Here is a 6,059-nt window from a genome sequence, read left to right on the forward strand (position 1 = left end):
AGGAGAAGTGGCAGCGGAGTGTCATGCAGGCAGTGATTGTGCTTTGTTGGAGGTAGTGTGGTGCTTAGCTAAGGTATGCATTGCTAATGAGGGCTTTTCAGATGTAAAAGTTGTTGGGGGGGGGGCACTCTTGCCGCTATTGTGGCTTAATAGTGGGACCTGGGAACTTGAGATGCAGCCCAACATGTAGCCCCTCGCCTGCCCTATCCGTTGCTGTGTCGTTCCCATCACTTTCTTGAATTGCCCCGATTTTCACAAATGAAAACCTTAGCGAGCATCGGCGATATACAAAAATGCTCGGGTCGCCCATTGACTTCAATGGGGTTCGTTACTCGAAACGAACCCTCGAGCATCGTGAAAAATTCGTCTCGAGTAACGAGCACCCGAGCATTTTGGTGCTCGCTCATCTCTACTTTCAAATACAATTTTTCTGGTTAGCCAATAAAGGTATCGCCTGTATAATACTTTTGTCTTTTTTATACGAGAGTATTTAACATCGCATATGAAAGCTGTTGCATATATCGTGGACAGCAGGAGTAACAGAGAAGTCCTGAATTGTATAAGACCCGATATATCACTGGAGGGGAAGATGGCCAGACTCAGATTCACAGATTTTAGCCATCTAATGCGAGCAGAGTTGCTAGAAAAATGCTTGGATAGATCAGTGGCAAAAGAAGACCCGGTGGCCAAAGGACACGATGGTTGATACTGTCAGAGCTGATACTGGCATGAATACCACACAACTGGAAGAAGCAGCGCAAAACCGAAAAACGTGGAGGGAGCTCACCTTTAGGGTCGTGAACGACTAAATGGCTAATGACAACTTAGAAAAAAGTTATGTGATACCAAATCATCATTATTCATTATTACCTCTATCAGCCTCTAGGCTATTATCAAAAATAGTCAAGCATTTACACTTGGTGTTTTATATATGGTTGAACTAATCCTATAAGGTCACAAATCTATGTGGACAAATCAGAAATAACATAATGAATCATTAATGATGGATAGCTCATGTGCTTCACCCTCTGCTTTTAAGAATTAGATTAATGGCAATGGGTAGTCCCGAGGCTATGCCACATAGGCAGAAGATTACTATGCAGTTAGTTGGTTATAGGATGAGTGTATCGCTAGAATCAGAACCAGAAGTGTAAGAGAAGGCTCTGCTCCCATTGAAATGAATGCTAAACCTTCTATTGAACTTCCAGGTCTGACTCCAATGTGGACGTCCAGCCCCACTGCAGAAAGCGTGGGGGCTGAGATCAGCTAATCACTGAGGGCCCAAAACAGCAGGCCCCCACCAATCAACTATTGATGATCATCAATACTGCAAGAGGTTGAATGCCCAGAATACCCCTTTAAGGCTCAAGTCACAAGTTATGGAAACAGGCTCAAGAGTTGGCTTCAACACCAATATATAGATTTTGCTCCAACCTGTTAAGCAGATAGAGAAATACAGTGGATATAAAAAGTCTACACACCCCTGTTAAAATGCCAAGTTTTTAACATGTTAAAAATTCCAACAAAGATGAATCATATCAGATTTATTTCCACTTTCAATGTGACCCGTTATCGGTACAATTCCATTGAAAAACAAATTAAAGTCTTTTAAAGTGTAAAAAAACCAAAAAACAACTGAAATAATGTGGTTGCTAAAATATACACACCCTAAAACTAACACTTTGTTGATGTACCCTTTGACATTATGACAGTATTCAGTCTCTTTGGGTCGGTGCTATCATCATGGCACATCCTGACTTGGCAATCTTCTGAGTTTATGGTTTGTTTTAACATGGACAAGGCTTGACTAATAAATTGCAGATTTATTCTAAAAAGACTAGCAGTGCAAATATATATATGAATATACAAAAGGTTGTTATACATGGGTATAAGGGTATACAGGTATACACAACAAGACAATATTTTAAAATAAAACAAGGAGAAAAATAAACGAAAGATACCAGATTTGGGATATCTGGCCCAAGGTTCTGATTGGCGGAGATCCTGGAAACAAAACGGGGCCATATGTTGCAGCATACCTCCGTAGTCTGGCAACCGGGGTCTGTGAAGCCCTGAATTATAAAGGATCCCTCAGAACACTCCTTTTCCCGCCCCCTCTGATGTAATTCGGGAGGGTTGAGGAGGGGCCATGCATCCCTTGTGAAAATATAGGCCCAGCATATTTTTGGTCACGATTTATCTATTCAGCGACATCAAGCATGGCAAGTAAATTATAGCCAGGTAGGCAGATACACCGTTCAGGGTGTTCTGGGCTTCGGACCTCAATGTGTCTGGATGCGTTTCATTTAGCTGGCCCGCCCGATTCCAAAAATATAAATCATATCGGGATAGGACCTTCGCACAACTAATAACCCTTATTAGAAGATTCTCCATTAATCTGGCTTTCGTTGACATGGAGTCTGCGGGAACTACTGGAGGAGTTAAGCCTCACTGGCGGGGGAAGGGGGGAGGGGGTCAATTAACATCTACCTGTCACTGCCTTAACTTTGTTTCCATCATGATCAAAAGACTTCCTGAGGAAGAATGCATAACGGGGATGTGAGGGAGGAAGGGGAGATTAAAACATTGAATTCATCTTTCCCAGTATCCTTAACGGCAAGTTGCTTTGAATAGTTGGGAGACACTTTATCAATATCTCTATCACATATAGGACCGAGCTTTCTACCTTCGAGGGTGGCTACGGTGCCTGAGTAGAGCTATCAAAGCGGAGTGGAGGTGGGCTCAGAATCCAAGATGGCACCTGCTCCCTATGTTGGCTATGTCTTCTGGGTAAAGTGAAGAGCTCGTTCATGTAGCTGGTCACATAAAATGATTAGGTGGGCCAGATATGGCTCACAACCCTTGAGTTTGACACATGTGCCTTATGTGGATCTGCATACCTTTGGGTGTTGTACAACGCCTCTGATGTCATGGAGCTATATAGCCACAAGTTGTCCAATGTCTCTGGGTTTTAGAGATCCATAAATATTCAAATTAAGGACATGCAAATCTGGGTAAATAAACGATCCACTTTCATAGTGATGACGCATTTTCAAAAAGACATGCCTTGATGCCAGCGGTGATAGAAGAGGCATTTATTGGACTTTGGAGATCACAATTTTTAAACCGTACCATATTGTACAAACAGGTTTATAGAAGCGCTTCTTAGTGCCAAAACAAAAGATCTAAATATAAAAGGGGCGTGCTTAGTAACATCCCACCGTACATAAAAATCTAAGATTCACTTAAAAACTGCTATTAAAATTTTATGTAAAATACTCAAGAATAGCCAATTCTTTCTTTGTGGAGATACTGGCAGCGATGGAAGCTCGTTCTGCTTGTAAAATACCATTTTTAGTCTGTTCTGCGCACCTTTCAAGTACACTGAATATCCAAAAAATGAATATTTAGCAAATCATACCGCTGTCACTGCTACCAGATTTACAACTATTAGGCCTCATGTCCACGGGGAAAATAAGAATTAAAATCCGCAGCGTTTTTTCCCGCACGCGGATTCGCGCCCCATAGGAATGCATTGACCAACCGTGGGTAGATAAATACCTGCGGATGGTAATTAAAAAATTTCTGGAGGATGAAAAAAAATGGACATGCTCCATTTAGGTGCGGATCACGCGTGCGGGAGCTCATACAGCACATGGCTCAATTGATCTCCCGCATGAAAAATAAAAGACAATTACAGTGCATCCGCAGCCCAAATCCGCGTTACAAATCCGCAGCGGATCTGATTTTCCCAGTGGACATGAGGCCTTAATCCGCAGCGGATCACCCGCATGCGGATCCGCATCCCATAGGGATGCATTGACCACCCGCGGGTAGATAAATACCCGCGGATGGTCAATAAAAGGGAATTTTAAAAAATGGAGCATGAAAAAAACGTGACATGCTCCATTTTTGTGCGGGTCTCCCGTGGGGAGACCTAAAATAACAATAACTTACCCGCAGCGGACTGGGCAGGTCTTATCTTCTTCACGGCCGGATCTTCTTGCTTCGGCCTGGCGGATGTGCCCAGCGCATGTGTGTGGCACGCTGTCGGCGTGCTGAGTACATCCGCTGGCCGAAGAAAGAAGATCCGGCCGTGAAGAAGAGAAGACCTTCCCGGTCCGCTGCGGGTAAGTTAATTCTTATTCATTCTTCTTTTCAGCGCTCATGTCCGCGGGGCAGGAGGGACCCGCTACGGATTCTCCATGGAGAATCCGTAGCGGGCCTGATTTTCCCCGTGGACATGAGGCCTAACAGTGTGGCAAAACGCAAATGTACAGAATAGAACTTGCGCCAGAATACAGGAGTTTGAAAATAATCGCAGGAATAAAGGTGCCACACGATCTTCTCCACACGTGGTATTCACTACCTGCGGGATTCTGCAATGCCAATCCACCCATATGCAGACGGCCTGAACTGTTTGGCTGCGGGGATTCCCCTTTCCTACTGCCCAAACAGAACAGAAAAGCAGAATCCGCAGTGCAGATGTGAGCACACCCTTAGGGCTCATGTCCACGGGCAAAATGTGATTTAAAATCCGCAGCGGATCTCCCGCGCGCGGATCCGCACCCCATAGGGATGCATTGACCACCCGCGGGTAGATAAATACCCGCGGATCGTCAATAAAAGGCATTTTAAAAAAAATGGAGCAAGAAAAAATCTGGACCATGCTCCATTTTCATGCGGGTCTCCCGCGGGGACGGCTCCCGCGGGCTTCTATTGAAGCCTATGGAAGCCGTCCGGATCCGCGGGAGACCTAAAATAGGAATTAAAAGCATTTACTCACCCGCAGCGGACCGCGAAGCTCTGCTCTTCCTCACGGCCGCATCTCCCTTGCTTCGGCTCGGCGGATGTGCCCGGCGCATGCGCGCGGCACGTCGACGACGTGCCGGCGACGTGCCGCCGGCGTCAGGAATTCATCCGCCGGCCGAAAATGAAGATCCGGCCGTGAGGAACAGCTGACCTTCGCCGCCTGCTACGGAAAGGTAAATGCTTTTAAATTTCTATTTTCAGCGCTCATGTCCGCGGGGCAGGAGGGACCCGCTGCAGATTCTACATGGAGAATCTGCAGCGGATCTGATTTTCCCCGTGGACATGAGGCCTTAGGCTGGGTTCACACAGGGCGGATTTGCTGCGGTTTTGCTGCGTTTTTTTCCGTTGCGGTTTTGCCACGAAAGAACTGCATCTGCGGCAAAACCGCTTCAAAGGTTATTGTTGTCTTGCAGATTTTCTTGCGGAAAAATCTGCGTTTTTTTTCCGCAGCGCTTTTTTACTTTTTGCAGCGGATTTTGTTGCGTCCATAGAGGAATTTCCGCCCGTCTGCAGGCAGCCTAAACCATTACCATATCTGAACTGTAATACGAGACTATACAAATTGTTTATCAAAATCATTTTAAAAATAAAGAACTATAAGTAAAAAAAAAATATATTCTTTTTACTTTGCCCAGGTCCCTGTCACCCAGAGAATGGTGCCCCCCCCCCCCCCCCAAAAAAAAGAAACATGACAAAAATTTCTGTTTAAAAAAGTCCTTAAGAAAATAGCCCTATATGTCACGGGGAAAAAAACACAACAAAAATAATTTTGGCAGCCCAAGAAAAAAATAATAGGGCCAGAAAACCATCCCATGGGTAAAATCACTAAAGAGTGTCTGGTCTAGAGATGAGCGAGCATGCTCGGTTAGGGAAATTACTCGAGCGAGCATCGGCATTATCAAGTAACTGCCTGCTTGTCCGAAAAGATTCAGGGGGCGGCGGGGGTGAGCAGGTGGTTACAGGGGGGAGCGGAAAGGGGGAGAGAAAGATCTCCCCCCCCCCCCCCCCCTCTTTCCTCGCCGAATCTTTTCGGACGAGCAGTTACTCGAAAATGCCAATGCACGCTCAAGTAATTTCCCTAACCGCGCATGCTCGCTCATCTCTAGTCCTTTAGAACTGGAACAGTCCGCTCTTTAAGGGGTTAATAAAGTATATATTTGGTTATTTAATATAGTAGGATATTTAATAGATCATATTAAACTAGTTGTACAGGATTAGAGCAGCAGCTACAAGCCCTGAGCTCCATC

This window comes from Eleutherodactylus coqui, chromosome 10 (genome assembly GCF_035609145.1).
Source record: "Eleutherodactylus coqui strain aEleCoq1 chromosome 10, aEleCoq1.hap1, whole genome shotgun sequence".
In the NCBI taxonomy this organism is placed as follows: Eukaryota; Metazoa; Chordata; class Amphibia; order Anura; family Eleutherodactylidae; genus Eleutherodactylus; species Eleutherodactylus coqui.